Raw genomic sequence first — 19,698 nt, 5'->3', positions numbered from 1 at the left:
TATTATTAATACATACATATATATATATATATATCATTAATATATACATATATATTTATAGATATACATATATATATTATTAATATATATATTATTTATATAATTAATATATATTATTTATATTATTAATATATACATTATATACATTATTAATCTGTACATATATATATTTTTATATATTATTTATATATATATTATATATATGTTATATATATATGTTATATATTATTTATATATATATGTTATATATATTATTTATATATATATATATGTTATATATATATATTAATATATACATATATATTATTAATATATACATATATATTTATATATAGACATATATATATATTATTAATAATATATATTATTAATATATATTATTGATATATACATTATATTTATTATTAATATATACATATATATTTTTTTTTTATATATTATTTATATTATTGATTAATCCACAATATTCTAGGTGTATCAAATTATTAGCAAGGTAGTTTGTTTCATCTTAAAGGTAGTTCGAGTAGTTCTGAAAAGAGTACTATTACAGAACAGCTATCAAAAGGGGAAAACTACCCTCGAAATATCGAAAATGATAGGAAGGTACCATCAAACTGTGAAAAAATTTGTCAAGAACCCTACAAAGGTATGTAAGAGAGCTGATAAAGGTAAATCTAGAGTTGTTTCACGTCGTTCTCTACTCCAAATTAAACGTGAAGTTGTTAAGAACCCTGGGCAGACAAGTCGAGAAGGCTTTGACCGAGCCGGATTGAAGAATGTCTAAAAAAGTACTCGATGTCGCCTTCTGAAAGAAATGGCAAAGCTTGTTAAGCCTGTGACAAAGCCTCCATTAAAGCAATATCACATACAAAACCGATTGAAATGGGCAGAGGAAAACATGAAAACGGATTTTTCTAAAATTTTGTTCACGGATGAAGTGCGTGTCAGTCTTGATGGCCTAGATTGCTGGAGAAAGGGATGGGTCCTAGATGGATGACATCGTCATCAGCGTTTAAAGTGCCAACAAGGTGGTGGTGGGATAATGATTTGGTCTGGGATTATCGGAGATAATTTAGTTGGCCCATGGAGAGTCCCAGAAGGCGTAAAAATGACGTCAAATGTTTGCATAACTTTTCTGAAAGAGCACTTTAAACCATGGCTGAAGAAGCAAAGGTTGACGTTCTGAAAAAACATTATTTTTATGCAGGATAATGCTCCCTCGCATGCAGCAAACAAAAGCAAAGAGTATTTGCAATAACTGGGATTCTCTGGGCTACGGAAGATGGTGTGGCCTGCGAATTCACCAGATTTGAACCCAATTGAGAACCTTTGGATTATCATGAAGCGACGCCTCTATGCAAGTAGACGCCAATTTAAGAGCAAAGGTGGGTTGTGGGATGCTCTCCAAGAGGTATCACGAAGAATAACTGTTGACGAAATCACAAGTTTGACTAATTCTCTAGACCAACGTTTTTTACAAGTTATTTATAAAAAAAAGGATCTCATATCCCCTACTAATTATGCCAACGTAGAAATTGCTATCTAGTTATTGTATTCTAAGCATTTTTCTTAGTTCATTTAATGTTTGAAAATTATTTCAATAAACAAGTTATAGGTATATTGTGTTTTTTTTTCTCAACCTCGTTAATAACTTGACACACTGAAATCAACATATATTCCTATCCTATGCTATAATTTCGCTAATACTGCTTTAAATACTTTTATTTTCTGACTGGAGTAGCTGTATAGTACTGTAAGCACTTTCTCAAAGTTTCATGGATTTTTATTCACTCGTTCCTTAAATATTTTTTAAAAATGTAAACTCGTTAATAATTTGATACGCAGTATATATATATATATGTCTGGCTGTGGAAATAATTATATAATTATTTCTACTGCCAAACAAGAGCTATGAAAACCAACAAACCGGAAGCTCATTAGTTAGACACATCCGAACTCAGGATTCGAAACCCGAGTCTCTTGCAAGCACTCTACTAACTAAGCAAGCGTGCCTCACACAAGAAAGTCTTGTTAACTATCACAGATCAAGTAAACTGTAACGAAATCCGACGGTAGAATAAGCCCACTCTCGTTTCGAACAAGGGGTGTCTTGATGCCTTAGCAAATATAAAAAATAATACATTTCTCAACTACAATTCACGTATATTCAGATTTGTACTTAATACTTATCTTCGAATATTTAATACTTATCTTAGAACTGCACGCCTGTGGAACTCTGTTCCGTCTGCCTGCTTCCCACCTGACTACAACTTGGATGTCTTCAAGTCCAACGTTAACAAATTCCTAATGAACCGCCCTCTTAAGTAAACACTTCATTAAATCTCCACACCAACGTACTGTACTTGCAATAACCCTTATCCCTGAGTGGCTTCCGGGCCTTGATAAGTGGTGACCACCGTGTAAAAAAAAGAAATAGTTTTCTAATACAATAAGCACAAAACCATTCATTTACGCTGTAGTCACATGGTGTTATTTACACTAGAACAAATAAAAACAACGCGTAAAACCTTTAAAATTCAGCAATATATATCATTGCATTTACCAGTGAAACATTGATATTTCATACTTCTAAATCATTCTTTCATATTCCACCTGGGCAATGTAAGGACACGTATCCTTCTTGTATATAAATATATGTGGGCATTTCAAAAGTAATGCCTCCTACATTTTTTTTTTATTCTGACTGAATGAGGAAATTACATATATGAAGAAACCACACTTCAGACGCAAATGCACAGCCATCATCCATCGATAGCAAAATTGCATTGAGAATGAGGGTGGCTATGTAGAAAAATAAGTTCTGGGGCATAAAAGGCTGATACAAAAAGTGAAACCTCCAATTTTTAATTCAATTTTGTACCCCAGAATTTATTTTTCTACATAGTCACCACCATTCTTAATGCACTTTTGCCAGGAATTCAATGACGCATATCTGCTTCTGACGCACTTCCATGGCAGGGGTTGTTTTCTTAGAGTCTTACATAGACAACATCTGCAACAGAGAGATGGAAATTTCAGGTCATGAATGCATAAGTTCAGTCACTATAACAATGCGATTTGCCATCATGTCTGATCAATTCGGGCGGAATAATAAAATAAGAAGCATTACTTTTGGAACCACCTTGCGGGCCTTGGGGAGTGTGGAGCCACCCTTTAATTGCCATTGCTCCCAGGTCCACTCTGACCCGGAGTGGTTGTACCTGTTAGGGTCCCAACTATGGGTTAAATAGAATCTGACTTAAAAAAATATATACTCCATTAAAAATCGTTCCTCAAAATAACTAGATTCGGCATTAAATAACCTGAAAAAGGTTGATATGCTGTAAAACAAAAACAACCAACCAACCAAGCTTTTTGTGCTCCAAAATTTTAATTTATCATTTGCTGATGGCCTGTAACACTACAGTTTAATCTGTTATACCTGAGTTCATTCTCTCACTATTTAGTCTAGTCTGTCAGAGTTTAGTTTGGTCTGTCATGATCCAGCTTAGTCTGTCACATAGCAGTCTAGTCTGTCATGTTTTGGTTTAGTCTGTCATGTCATGCTTTTAGCCTGTCACAATTCAGTCTAGTCTGTCATGCTTCCGTCTAGTCTATCATACTTCAAATTAGTCTGTCACAATTCAATTTAGTCTGTCACATCGCATTCTAGCCTGTCATATTTTGGTTTAGTCTGTCATGCTTTAATTTAGTCTGTCATGATTCAGTTTAGTCTGTCACATAGCAGTATAGTTTGTTATGTTTTGATCTAGTCTGTCATTCTTCAATCTAGTCTGTCACACTTCAGTTTAATTAGTCACGATTTAGTCTAGTTTGTTGCGATGCAGTCTAGTCTGTCATGTTTTGATTTAGTCTGACACATTTCAGTTTAAAATAGCATTTTCTTTGGTCTGTCATGCTGAAGTTCGAAATAGCATTTTCATCTCCAAAAGCGCCAATTGAATGAATCTATACTTTCGTCTATGTCTTGGCTAATTTTTAAATATGGTATTGTCTTTGGTAGAAATTTAATGCTTCATTCGTCGATTCTGTCTTTGGAAATACGGCTTCATGCTTGATGCTTTTCGATCATACATCTTGTATCCTCAAAAAAAAAAAAAGCTAAAAAAGTGAAGAAATGTCTTTTGCTAATGATTTGCAGGTTTCAGTGAAGAAATTTCCTGCTGATGTCTTTGAAGATTTCCTTTACAACTATGTCCGCCATTTTTTTTTTCACACAACGAATAATTGATCCCATTGTTCGGATTTCTGACATTTTCTTCTCTCTCTCTCTCTCTCTCTCTCTCTCTCTCTCTCTCTCTCTCTCTCTCTCTCTCTCTTATCGCCTCCGCTAGTTCCAACCGTGCAAGATTAAAATTCATAAATATGCTTGAATTAGAAATGGGCATAATGTTTCGTTGAAAAAATACATTATTTTGGCAAATCATTTTGTCTTTGTTTTTTTTGGCGGGGGGGGGGGAGGGGTTCTGGGTTACCTTCATTTTTCTCTCCTAACCCTAAGCCTAATCTCCACTTTTTTCCGCGAGGATTTTATTTTATCAAATAAGAAAAGCTGTAATTTTTCTGAATTTTTTTAGATGGGGATTAATAATACGCATTATTTTGGATACTGTTCTCATCTTGGGTGTAATTCTCACAACATTTCGGCCGATATAATCACCAGCCTTCTTCAGTGTATCTTCATAATGGCTTTTCTTAGGGGTAGTAGGCAGGCAGGCTCGAAACCGTACCGCGAAGGAGGAAAAGAACGTGAAAACAAAAACGTGACGTCTTTGCCGTTGCGTCTATCGCCAAACCGGAAGTGGCGAAGGATAGTCAATCGAAAAGAGAGGATGACTTTCGAAAATATCGACGAAAAAAGCGATTGCCCAGTTGAGGGTAAAGGAATGAATGTTTTTAGCCAATTTTTTTTATATTTGTCGTCCGAAGGGTCGAGCATCAAAACAATACGGATCTCATGAAAATACGTCGCCTATGTCGAAAGTTTTAGGCATGCATACATACATACATACATACATACATACATACATACATACATTTTAACGGACAAGTGAGATTTATATTATAAATTATAGATGATAGAAGGGATAGTTTTCTTTGTTTGTTTTTTGTTTTTTCTTTTCTAACGCACCTAATTCGTTAGAATTCAAAATTCAATATATATTTTATAACTTACTACCTGGCTCTACTTACGTATTGAGCACTGTTGAAGTAAATATTTAAAGTTTACGCATAAATTTATACTTTCGTATATTGATTTACGTAATTAAATGAAGTAATCATATATATTTACTATAATTATTTTTTTATATCTACAAGCACTATTGTTTCACCTTTTGGGAACCAGCAGTGCAAGGAGACACGATTACTGCCAAGAGATTCGAACTCTGCCACGAAACCATCCCTGATTCCATTAGCAGGGAACACCCACTTCGACTAGCGTGAACCGCGGAGAGTATATAGTTGTAATCAACATCTATAAAGCGCAAATGTCATTTTAAAAGGTCGGGTGTGATCACGATATCCTAATCTACACACGTGGGTTTAGTGACCGACTTATTTCATTTCAACGTAAGGTGTTCAACGATAAGAACACGGTTCTTAAAGGGGTATACATGATTTTTACTAGAAATCATAGTGCAAGGAGTCACGATTGCCGCCGGTTGAAAGATTCTAACCCGGCCACGAAGTCATCTCTGACTCCATCAGCAAGGAACAAACCCCTCGGCCAGCGTGAACCGCGGTAAGAATATAGTTGAAATTAACATTTATAAAGCATAAATGGCATCTAAGAAACTAAGTCGAGAGTGATCAAATAGCGAATTAAATTAATTTTCAAGTCGGTTAGAGCAAATGTTTCTGTATATAAAGAAGTTATAACTAAGTTCTTCGTGGTTATGTTATGTCTAAACCTAGCATCAAACAACGAATAGGTTTCTACCACATCACACATGATATGTTTTTATTATAAAACTTTAAAAATCAATTTAGAAATTAAGGTACTTGTACAGTTTAATCAAGATATTAAAAAATGAAAATTTCGAAAAAAAAAAAAAAGGTTATATTGTACGCATACGTTTTGGACTGAAAATCTCCGAAAAACAATTCATTTATAATTTGATCGAGTAGGTTTTTTTGTTTGTTTTGTTTTTTGTTGTTTTTTTTTGTTTGTTTTGTTTTACGCGGAAAAACACGTTTTTATGAAGTTATTTGAAGTCAGCCATCTTTGTAATTTTTTTAACGTGCCACGGAGAGATAAAAACAATTTAAAGTGCCGACACTCCCTCCCCATCTTTATTACTAGCTTTTCTTCCTAAAAATCGAACCTTTTGCTCGGTATCATAACAATTTGTTTTTTCGCTGCAAAAGAAAAAAAAAACTCCTTGATGAAATTAAGTGATATTTTTTTCGGCGAACTTTGTTCCATAACGGATACGTACAATATAACCTTTTTTTCGATATTTTCATTTTGTAATGTCTTGATTAAACTGTACAAGTACTGAAATGAAAATAATTGATCCGATTCTCAAGATCACTTAAATCAACACAAATGAATACACGGCAATGGATGTCTTCGTGAATCTCTGAATAATTTGATCAAAGAAAATTACCTGACTTTTCGAATCGCCCATCTCCGCCCCGCCCCCACCCCCCGTGTCGCTTCGGGTTACACTTTTAATGAACAATGTCTCCTCTCGGAAATTCTTTACGAACGATGCTGGACAAAATTGAGCCGGAAGGGCGTATAAACCCTTGAGTATTTTGCTGACACAATTAACAAACGTCTGGCACTTTCTTCAGTAAATTACCAGCCACTACAAGAATAGATTTAACAAACATTGGATTGGTTGGTGGTTTTGAAAGTTTCGATGGGCGGTGGAGGGTTGTTTTATGGCATATCAACCCTTTTCATGTTATTTAATGCTGAATCCATCAACACCAAAACATTCAATGCTTTAGCCACAGGCGTTGTTTACCGCTTTTGGCCTCCATCGTTACCATCTGAGCTATCGTCAGATGGATAAAAAATGGCTAAAAATTAAGCGACTTCGAGATAAAAATGTATACGTACGTATGCTCAGAATTTAATCGAGTTATCCCTGCCAAGATCAATATTGTTCTTTTCAATAAAAGAAAACCAGTCGAAAGTATTCTCGAGGACCAAATACCCTATATATCAAGTTCCAAGTCTGTATACCAAATATTCAGTGACGAGTTTGGTAGAAACGTTTCGCACACACACAGAGAGACACGGTCACTTATATATACTAGCACGGTGACTTGACGTTGCCGGGGATTGAATGATGATCGATGAATGTTTAACATTCCCATATTTTTATTGTTATCGAAATCGGTGAAATCGACCATTTTCCAATCAAATCGATTGGGAACCCACCGAGGTGCACCAGGAGAATCTCACATGCGTCTCACAGTAACTTGTTCACAATACATTGTAGTCTACATTGCACTGTAGAAAACTTACTGTGATTTGATAAAATTATTTTTTATATATAATGGCTTGAATTAAAGTTTAAAATGCAAAATTCAAATATCATACTATCATGCTCTAAAGAGAAACATTAATTTCGAATTCGTGCCTGTTATATCAAAGAACCTACTGTTGATTTTATATGCTGAGCCTTTATGCTTGTGCGATAATAAAACTTCTCAAATGAACTTATAATGTTGGTTGTGTAAGGTGTTAACTTTGGTCAAAATCACCTGTTCCTTCTTTCGTCGGATTATTTCAATTATCGATTATCGATTTTTATCGAACACATTCTGATACAAAACTTATCTAATAAGAAACCATAAAAAATTAATAATTAATTAATGAACGCTCTTTTTACAAAGGAATATGCAAATAAGTTTACCTTTATGAAGTCGCTCCCATATCCCTGACTGGGTATATTAAGAAGTTTGTTTTAATAATTTTTAAATAGAAAAAGTAGGTTTTTAATATCAGTGTCAGAGCAAAAAAGTATCAACTTTATTTGTGTATAGATTATTTTATTTATCAGTTTTCAGTATTTACTTCAACGTGCGTAGAGCAACGTAATAAGTTATGAAAAAATATATGGTAATTAAGTTAAACTGAATTTCCAGCATAGAAAAAACTGAGATCAGCAACATCACATCTGTGAGAAAGAGGTTGCAGAGATCAAATCGAAAAAACCGCCTCTATCTTCCATCGGTTTTCTATTGTTTGTCTTTTTGCAAGAATAAAAAGTTTTTTTCTTTATTTTACAATGACAAACCTTTTTTTTTTTTTTTTGTATTATTTTACTTCAATCGAAGTTCTCAGAAATCAAGGGGCCCACAACCATGGACTAACACTTGAACTCTATTTCAGATACAAAGATATTCGAATGTTCTATTGAAGTTCTTTATTACTTAAACACTGAGTTCGTAAAGAAATTGAGGACATAATTTTCCTCTCTCCAATTAACCATTTTCATTTGTTGTAATATATCTTTCGTTTTGGTCTCTTGGTCTTACTGGATTCCAGGGTAAGAATTTATCTAGTTTGGTAGAGTATCCAGCTTCGTGCTATTACTTGAGGTAACATCACTTGGAGAAGGTGCACTATTCCTCGTAAAAGCCAATGTTGGTTCGCCATATAAAAGGGATCTTATTTGGGCTGAGGAGTTTAGAAGTGTCGTGAACAAGAACATATAATTAACAAGCTAATAATTATGAAGTTACAAGTTAGTTTTCGACATGTATTACAACACAAGGTTAGCTCATTATATTAAGTGGTTTCACGTCTTGTCTGGAGCGATTTTCATGAAAAAAAATCAATCCAATATAATGTTAGCTAACAGGGTAGAGATAATAGTTGTTAAGTTTTACGTGTTTTTGTAATAATGACGGCAACTTGGTTTTCGACATGTGTTGCAATATTTTAGAGCTACTGAAAAAGGTATGGTCCCTGACGATCGGGAGATTCTATTTATAAACGATGCTGCTAGGAACTGACGAATCAAATGAATTCACGTTCTGCTACCAACCAATCAGAAACCAGAATTGCTCTTTAAAAATTAAACCTTTTCTTTAGCAAGTTTGCACGTGTTTTCTTCGTGTCAACACTGGAAGAATCTTTTGCACTGTGGCTTCCAACTCAAGAACTAGCTACTGAGAACCAGTCACCTCCAGAACTTGTATAGAACAACTAACCATCGGAAACTGTTCTGAAACTAAACATGGCTTACACATCAAGAGGTTATGGGCTCAGATTAGCTCCTTACATTAAGTAGTCTCACGCCTTGTCTCGAGCGATTTCCATGAAAAATCAATCCAATCTAGTATTAGCTACCCCCAATTATCCATACAAAGAGGCTAATTTCAGAATTACTGAAAGTCAGAAATAATTTTTTTTTTACCGATCCTAATTAATGTAGGAAACCGTTTGTTATCTTTGTCAATGTTTGAGTAATGATGGCAGCTTAGTTTTATGCTTGTATGACACAAGGTTGAACTGCAGCATTAAGTCGTATTTGTTCTAAAAAATCAATATTTAGTGAAAGCGAGTTTTTATGACTATTCAAACGATTAAATTTTCATGGCGGAACAATTTTAAATCATTAGCAACAAATGTGATTTCAAGAAATGAAATTAATCGATCAAATTTAAAGAAGTTGGGAATATATCAGACGATTCTGAAGGACACATGGTTTAATAGTATTACTAGAAAATACTGAGACTAGCAACATTACATCTATAAGAGGGATATTACAGAGAAGATTAAGTGGAATAAACTTCCTCTGTCTTCCACTAGTGTTCTCTTGAGCTTGTTTTTTTTTTGCAAGTATAAAGAGCTTTTATTTCACAGTGACAAACCTTTAATTTAGAAGAAGTGCCATGTGCAAGAACAAACTGCTAACAAGATATGGATAATAATTCTGAACTTTCATGCGTTTTTGTAATATTAATGGTAACTTAGTTTTTGTCTGCATAACACAAGATTAGCTCCTTACATTAAATGGCTTCACGCCTAGTCTGGTGCGATTTCTGTAATGTAGTCGTTATATATCAATTCTCAGGACCCATACGTTGTATGCAGAGGCACAAAGAAACCAAAACAAGTAAAGAATTCGACTCGCCCTTTTTTGTGTGAAACGACAGACATTTATTTACAGGTAGTTTTCAGAATAACGCCTTGTCTCTTGTTCAAAAGTCTTCTCATGCTCTAATGTGCTTAACAAGACTTTACCATGTCGAACACGCGGTACTCCATCCCTGTCCGACCATATTTAGCACGCATCTTTTCTTGCCGCTTTCAGGTCACCTGTTTAACACGTCTATCTCTGTCCTTCTCTGACCTCAATGGTCCACGTTTTTCTCATCTTTTTCTTTTCTTCCTCGCCGTTACGTCATTTCGCACACGGCTCGGTCATTTGCATACAGCTACTACCATACGCGCGCCCGTGCTCTGTTACATTTCTATGAAGAAACAAAAATCATTTTAAATCAACAAGTATACGCACAAAGAGGTTATTTTCAGAACTGAGTGAAAATCATAACAAAAAAAAACTTTCCATTCTTACTGGCGTGAGACAAAAATAAAAACGAAACGTAATTGAGAAATTCCTCGGTTATTTTTCCGCGAGTTAAAGGAAGAAAACCAGTTGTTATCTTTGTCAACGTTCAAATAATCTGATAATCTAATTTGCATTGTAATTGCCAAAAGCTCAAAGATGTTTACCGATTTCATCAAATGGAATCAGTTATGAGCACACCGTTACACCGGTTCGTTATGTTTCGTTATTTTTTATCACATTTATTTATTGCAGCTTTTATGAGTGTAACCATCTCTTTGTCTCTTTGTATTCATTGCTCGTAGGTGTCTGTATGTATGCAGAATGTCTTAATGCGTGATTGTGTATTTTTATGCCTATGTTTCTTCTGTATGAAAAAAAAATGTGTAGCTGTCCTAAGATGGAGTACTTTTGCCACATCTGGAGAGGATCTGCTAAGACTACTCTTTCCTGCCTTCACAGGTTACAAAATCGTCTTTGAAATATAGTGGGTGAGAACCTTTTCGCCTCCCTTAATTCCTCTTTCTCACAGATAAGACTTTGTGAATCTACCCCTGCTCTATCGTACATCCATCCATCCACCCATCCATAGTCTTGAGCCCCCTGGAGGGGCGTAGGCCATCCACATGTTTGTAGATCGGTTTGTAGCAAGGAGTTCTTTATTCGGGGTGAGGGAGCTGGCCCCACGTTTAATCTTCCCAGAAGGTACATACAGTGCCTAGCCCTCCAAAATGGTCACCCATGTGGTACTGGCCAGGCTCACCGTTGTTTAACATCAGTGATCTGGCGAGGACTGGTGTGTCAACGTGATTGTGTCGTACATTCTGTCTTCGAAATCTAGTGAGTGAAGGCTTTTTCGCTTCCCTACTTCCTTACTTCCTCTTTCTTACAGAAGAGACGTTGCGGGTCTATCTCTGCTCTATCGTTATTTTCATTGCAGGTGCTCGACTGAGCTTCAATGTATGCCCCTTCCCTGCAAAACATTCGCAATAAATATTAATTTTGCTACAACAACTGTCAACAATTTCCCTTACTTTCTATTCAGTGCGTAAAACAAAACTAAAATTTTATAAGCAAAGTTTCTTTCCTAGAACTGTCCGTATGTGGAACACAATATCGTGAGACTGCTTCCCAGCTGACTATAGCATTGTCCTTTTTAAGTCTAATGTAAATATTTTTTCTTTTTGAGCTGTCCTCTTGAATAATTAAATCCTACCCAAGTTCCACCATTACTGATCATGACGGTGTTGTATCATCATCTACCTGAGATTCATTAACTTATATCTTATAGTGCAGGTTTCTCCAAAGTTTTCAAAGGTGTGGCCACAGGTACGTGGGACAAACTTAAAAAATAAATGCTCTGTATGTGTTTTATACTCTTTTACTAATTAACTTTGTTTTTGTTTTTTTTAATGAAACTCTTTTTCCAAAACCTCATTCTTTTAATCATTTTGATAGTGGTTGTAGCTAGACGGGTGTAACACTCTCTGCTTTCTATACCAATTTACACGTTCTTTTCCTTTTTCTTAATTTCCAGTTTGAGGCGTTTTCCTTTCTAATTTTTTTCATGTGAGCAACGATTGTTCTTTTTCAATATAAATTTAAGTGATTCCACTTCAACATCGTTAATGATCCATTCGACATCATATTTTTTATTTTCAGCCGCCATCTACCTAATAATGAATAACAAAAACAAATACGAAGCAATAACCATAAAATAGAAACTAACTCAAAGAATACGAAAATATCTACAAAGCCAGTAACTTTTCTTTTTTCTTTTGCAAATAACAACCAACATGCCTGAGGACGGTCGAAGGCCAATCCGACCGAAACATTGAAGATGAGAACAATAGTCCAATGAATACAAATAATATAAAAAATCAGCCCTTATCTAAAAAATTCAGAACTTTAACAAAAAACAAGTTATTTCCTACAATAGCGTCTTACAGAGGGATTTTTTCTCTTTGTTTCAATACCGACAGGTCTTAGACCATTTTGAAAATGTCCTTTTTCCTGTTGACTGGTCCTATGCAGTTCTAGGAGGTCCAGGCTTTGCTTCCTCACTTTAAAAGAAAGGTTGGTTTATCAGTAATTGCCTAAAGCGCCCCTACCAGCCAATGCCGGCGGGGTGCCCAGATATTTTTTTTTTTTGCTCTTCTTCTACGCCAGGGGTCTGCAAACTTTTTAAACATTGCAAACATTTTACAGCTACGTGAACAAACTAAAAAAAAATGGCGTGAACGTGTTTTATACTATTTTGCTTATTAGCTTTGCTTTTTAATGAAACTGTTTTTCGAAAAGCTCATTCTTTTAATAATTTTCTGGACAAAAATAAAAACCATTACACTATTGTCACACATTTCTATTTTCAAAAATTTTTCCAATATATTTTTTACGTTTTCCATAAGAGCTCCATGGACTAGATTAAAGATTTGGCAAGCCGAATCTGGCTCAAGGACCATAGTTTGGAGATCCTGTTATAATAGCCTCTGGGCCTTGACCCCCAAACAAAAAAAATGTGAGCGTATGTGTGGGGAAAATAGAAACGGACATACACACGACCTTCCTGTGAAGCGCCCACGTGTCTGCTTGTCATGCGCGCTGGACAGGAAAAAGAAAAAGCAAGATGGCGTCTGTGATATTTAACAAACAGTCTCGTGTAATCTCGCGAGATTCACGTGGATGAATGTAATATAAAGCAGGTAGTTTGGTGTGTGTAGGGGAGAGCTTTGACTGTTCAGACGCTAAACAGGTGACGTTACAAGACAGCCGGTTACTCGGTGCATTGGGACGAGTGAAGGAGGTCCCAGTACTACAGTATGCGTCTGTATATACCTTTCTATGTGATGGTGTAAGTGTTAGAGTTAACAAGTAGCTGTACATAGGAAAGCATGCTTTTTAAACCCTAACGCTGGCATGTGTTAAATGGTTTCAAATCCAAAACCATATCTAGATATACAGTGTGCGAGAACGCATTTTTCTAAACCTTTAAACAGTTCATATCTCTTTTCCCGGCCACGTGTCACTTTTCGTCTCAGCTCTGATGCCACCCACATGTCTCTAACATGTCTCAAATCCCACTTCTCTGAACACGAGTGTCTTGAACACATTCTTTTCTGCTCGCCCATGTCTCGAATACGTCCTTTTTCACTCTCTTGTGTCTCGAACATCTTTTTTCACTTTCTCGTGTCTCGAACATCTTTTTTCACTTTCTCGTGTCTCGAACATACCTTTTCACTTCCTCGTGTCTCGAACATCCTTTTTCACGTTCTTGTGTCTCGAACATACCTTTTCACTTTCTCGTGTCTCGAACATCCCTTTTCACTCTCTCGTGTCTCGAACATCGCTTTTCACTCTCTCGTGTCTCGAACATCCTTTTTCATTTTCTCGTGTCTCGAACATACCATTTCACTCTCTCGTGTCTCGAACATCCTTTTTCACTCTCTCGTGTCTCGAACATCCCTTTTCACTCTCTCATGTCTCGAACATCCTTTTTCACTTTCTCGTGTCTCGAACATCCTTTTTCACTTTCTCGTGTCTCGAACATCCTTTTTCACTCTCTTGCGTCTTAAACACGTCTTGAATACGTTTGCTCGTCCACATACGTCTCGAACATGTACTTATCTGAACATTGGCCATGCCTTGAACACCACTTTTCTAAAAACTTGCTTTGCCGAACACTGCTTCCCCATTCAAGTGTGTCCTTTTTATCTCTGCTGTGACGTCACATCGCACAGCTCGCTTGGTCATTTGCATGTGGCTGCTGCAGCTGCTAACCCAGTGTTAGTTGCCCTATTACAACATTGCACATTTTTAAGGTTCCAAGTTGCAAGGAAGGTTTTTGTAGGGAACCAGTTTTCGAGAAATATTTGTAATAAAAACTTGAGAGAGTAAGAAAAGTGTTATATTGTTGTGAGGGGTACAAATCACCCCTATTTGAATACGAAGTGGAATCAACCAGTCCTATGAATACCACTGGTTTCAGAGACTAAATGGAGACATTCATACCATGTTTAACCGCAAGCTACGAACACGTTCTTCTCATACCACTTTAATGGTTCCTGTATTCTTTATAATAAATGCATATTATATTTTATACACTTTACACTACTTGTGGTTTCTTTCATTTGTAACCCCTAGCACAGGTTTACAACATATATATATATATATATATATATATATATATATATATATATATATATATATTATAGCGAATACTGGCAAATGGAGGTTGTAGTCCGAAAATTGCCGCGAAGTTCGTTGGATCCGACTGAAATAAAGGGATTCACTAACGACACAAAACAGGATATAGAAAAAAGTATTAATTATTAAAACAATAAAATTTACAAGTTTTGCAAAACTTATTGTGTTTGCGGCTTTAGAGAAAGTCCAACTATAAAGTTCTTTTACGTCCAAAGAATTAGACGGCTCTTGTAATGTTCGGATAGGTACAAAATTTTAGGAGATGAATTTTCCTATCTGTTGCTTCATAGACGAGCTGTGGTTAAAAGAGCAAGAGACTATTGTTCTAAAAGCGAACCCGATAAACGGGGGTCCCTGATTGATTAATTAGACAGACCCTATTTTTAGATTGTTAGTGTATTAAAGGAAGATAAGTGGGAATGATAAACCCCTTTTTTATAATATATATATATATATATATATATATATATATATATATATATATATATATATATATAAACGCAAATGATAAAATGAATCCGAAAGCATAAATTTACAAAATGGAAGTTTACATGAATAGGAAAACATAGTATGTTTGTTAATATTTTGAGTTTCTTTGTATAAAAAGGGAGATTCATTAGCTGAGATATTGAAGAAGTCTGAGTCAATAATTTAAGAGCCACCAATCATCCACAGGTCCGAAAAATCATAATGAAAACTTCCCCACTCAATTACACAAATTATATTTGATTATAAGTTATTAGTAAGGCTTATTGTTCGTTTGTTTTCATCATAGAAAGAAAGTTCGGTGAGAAAAGTATTTGAAATAATTAAGTTTGTACATTTGATTTTGATGAGCAGACGATAAAGGGAAAAAGTTCATGAGTTTTGAGCATGCATGCATGCGTGTGTGCTTGTGTGTTTGCATGAATTGGGATAGCAATCCTAAGCTCAACAGAGGGACGAGGGGGGAGGGGAGGCTGAGGCAAGCTCTGTCGTGAATTTTGGCTCAACTGTTTATTGAAGAAAAATCTTTTTTTTCTTTTATGCATTCAGATTGGATAAAAACGGTAAATTCAGAGAAATACATCCGATTTTTTAATATGTTTTTGTTTGTTTTGTTTTTTTTTAATTTATGCCAGTGCATGCGCCGAGCTAAATGCATTGAAACGGGTTTAAACAATTTCATTTTGGATGCCAAAGAGTAATCTTCGATGCCACACGCATCCATCGTATCATTCTAATATTATTTCCCTCTCGTTCAAATGAAAAATACACATTTATAGAAAAATGGGAAATGGATACAATTCTATTAATATGCAAATTTGAAATGCATGAAATATAAGTAAGACTGAAAATAGCCGGACCTATAAAGAGAGTAGATGCTGTGCATGTTAATTTTATATATCAAATTGTTGCTGCTTATAACCCAATGGCACAGAGTGCCAACATCAAAAGTAGTCGATTTGTGTTAAATATACATCCATTAGGCCATTATCAATCACCAAAATGTCCATTCTGTTAAATATTGGCAGGCAATCCCGGGAAGAAAAAAAAATTGATGTGTTATATACACACACAAAGGATTTAATGTGAAGAATGCAGAGCTTTCCACCATTGTCTAACAAAATGCATAATTTGACCCAGAAATATGTGAGAGGATATCGGTCAAAGGATTGAAAAAATAGACAAAGGAATTATTAAACATTTCAATAGGAAACGAATGTTTTATAAATAAAATCGTTGCAAAAAAAAAGTCAGGCAGTCGGTCAGAGAGAGTGAGGCTCGTCACCATTTCTTCACCGTCTGACAACTGCCTAAGCATGTACCACCTCATGCGCTTTTTAGAAACGTCAAAACACCCAGAATAATACGCTGATTTGTCGGTGTGAAATAAAAGCAATATATTTTTTGTAGATCAACTATGTTGTGATTTTTACTTTATGGTCATCGTGTGTATATATTTGTACCAGTGACAAAAGTAGATGTCAACATTTATATAGACTGGACGAACGCATTTTGAACAATAGGCCATAGCGAATATGTAGCAATTATTTATACTGCTCCTTGGCCTCACCAAATCTTTTTACCTTGCACGAACACCATTTACTCTCCAACTCCAACCCGCTTTTTCTTCTCTTCCCACTTAAAACTCCACTCCCGTATATGTGGGAGAAAGTCAACACCTCCCTGCAAAAAACTGCAAAAAACCTAACGTCGTCATCTCCCCTGACCAGGATATACATGCAATTTGGAAGCGCTTGGTAAGTTAATATTCTTTTCTAGTTCTGCTTGTCCTTGGAACGCAATACCCTTATGCTGCTTCCCAGCTGATTACAGCATGGTTGTTTTCAAGTCCAATGTAAGCAAATTTTTGTTGAGCCCCCTTCTTAAATAATCAAATTCTAACCGGTCACCACTATCATTAATAATCATCATAATGCTGTCTCATTGTCCATCTGAGAGTTGACCCTTATCCTCCAGTGACGCTTCGGCTTTGATAAGTATTAAGACAAAAATAAAACAGTCTAACCTACCTAGAATGCATACTCCTTGCTTTAATCCACTTCACTTCACATATACGATCGACCTGCTTATTTTTGGCCCAAAACAGTGGGAAGTCTGCAAATTAAAAGATGTTTATCCGTCAGAACGACAAGGACCATCTGATCACCCTAGTGAAAGGAGGGATGACATACAATGAATTGTGAAGCACAGGTTGTGAAATCTCTAACCACATCTCTCCTGCATCGGAACCGCTTGATTCTAGTGACAAGACAAAGTCTAGAACGATTGAAAACAATGCTGGGATGAACGGAGAACACATACAGCACCTGGTATTCCCAAATAATCACCCATTTTAGTACTGACCAGGCTTAACGATGCTTAATTTCAGTGATCTAACAGGAACTGGTGAGTCATCTTGATTATGCAGTATGCTGAAATTAGCAAGGGTTGGGAAGGCCTAGCTAATCTTTAACTCATTTTATTTGTTTTTTTTTTGTTTTGTTTTTTTTATCTTCTTGTTTTGGGGTGTTTTATTTGGCATACACTCCACTATTTATATATCTATACATATTCTTCTTATACATGTGACTGGGGAACGCTTGTGAATTTCATAGTCCCATGAAACTTCCTCCTTCGGAAGAAGCCAGTTCAACCCACAAGTGTCATTTGCAATATAGTACATATTCTTTTTGTAAATATAAATCATCAAACACTAGAGGATTTTCTAAGTAGTCAAGTTTTTGAAGTAAATGCGGTATTGCGGTGTATGGGATCCTGACAGTTACTAACACTTCCTGCTAAGAGTGAACCTGGTAGTTATTGTAACTACTACGTGACTCTGTACCCTCAAATGCTCCCAAGATGCAGTTACACCATTGTAACATTCTGAGGTCATACTTAGGCCTCGTATAATGAATGTTGTTCAGATCTGCTGTGGTTCCTTTAAGGGTCCGAGAAAAGACACAACTTGGTGGAATTAGTGGAAACAAAATATATTGAACAGAAAAGGAAATACAACAAATGAAGGGTGTGGCTATACGTCAGTACGGCTGCCACACTCGTGCATAACCCATCTTCTAAGGCTGAGAGATGTATTCTGTCGATCTTTACAGTGAGTGGAAGAGTTCATTATTATCCGTAGGGTGGACACACCACAGCAAGATAAGAATGTGACGGTTCTAAATTGATGCGAGATTTAAATAAATTATGGATGCAAAATGATCAGATATGTAATTAATGTTTAGTCAGGCTTGTGAGTAAATAGAGACAGATGATACATTAGTAACGAGAGGAAAATGGAGAGAGAGGGAGGGTAGGAGAGAGAAAGAGATGTAGAGAGGGAAAGAAATAAAGAAGAAGAAGAGAGAGGAGGGAGAGAAGCAGGTAAGAGAATAGAAGAAAAATCTGTCCTATAAATGAAATGGCTGCCAAGGTCATTGGCAGAGAAAAACTGATTAAAAATATCACAAGGAAAACCTGAAACTAACAATGAAAAAGAATGCAGCTTTACACAAATAGATATCAATTATTATACTAAATGTGAGTTAATCAACGTTTGTTTCCTTTAGGTATTTTTCCTATATCTACTATATAATAATTTGACTGGAGAAATTCTCTTCTGTATCAAAGTATTGTAGCTTTGCAACACCAGATGTCACATACAAATTTAATACATCTAGACTATTAGCCACTATTATATGTAGCGTTCGATCACTATTACAGGCACATTCAGTTTAGATATTAAAATGGTACATCCCATCCGACGAGCATCACCATTACAATCGCAACATCTTAAGAGGAAAGAAGCCCAACTTTTCTCTTTAGATATTTAGTTCCACCACTACTACCGGGCCCTATTCTACATTTTTCAACTGTGATTACACCCTCCATAACTAAATAAGACAAACATAGACATAAAATATTATTTCCGATTTCCAAATACTAAATGATAACGGCTCCCTATCAATGTTCCGCCCTTTCTAATTGGCTGAGATCAAACATTCTAATATTCCAGAATAAAACTAATTCCTAGATAAACGAACACTTCTAAAAGTTTACAAAAATGGTGTCGCTCTCCACATGAGGCACTAGTGCTAAAAAAGAAAAAGAAATATAAACATTTTAATCAATCATAAACAGACAGTTAAATACTGATAACATTAATTAATGGAACCAATTGCACAGGTAAACAACTTTATATGCATAACGTATTTCCCGTCTTTGCGTAAACGTCTGGAAAACTCACAAACATGTAAACACAGCAGTTTGGGAATATAAACATGTACAAAGTACTGACATTATATTAAATCACAAAAGGTGTTCAAACTTGCCCTGAAAATAACAAAAGAAACTTGCTTTCCGGGCTTTAAATATGTACGACTAAAAATTATCTAGGATCAATGTACGACTAATTGCCGCTACTGCTGATTAAAGCCACTTCGATACATAC

At 35.5% G+C, this 19,698-nt stretch overlaps 1 protein-coding gene across 2 annotated transcripts in view; it reads left to right on the top strand.

The window, feature by feature from the left end:
- Positions 1-19,698, top strand: part of LOC145247944 (uncharacterized) — a 677,357-nt gene that overhangs the window by 326,487 nt on the left and 331,172 nt on the right. The gene's annotated exons all lie outside the window — the stretch shown is intronic.

This window comes from Euprymna scolopes, chromosome 26 (assembly GCF_053919585.1).
Source record: "Euprymna scolopes isolate OS-2025 chromosome 26, ASM5391958v1, whole genome shotgun sequence".
NCBI classification, from domain to species: Eukaryota; Metazoa; Mollusca; class Cephalopoda; order Sepiida; family Sepiolidae; genus Euprymna; species Euprymna scolopes.
The sequence above is the reverse complement of the archived record's forward strand: the minus strand, read 5'-3'. Positions and strand labels throughout refer to the sequence as shown.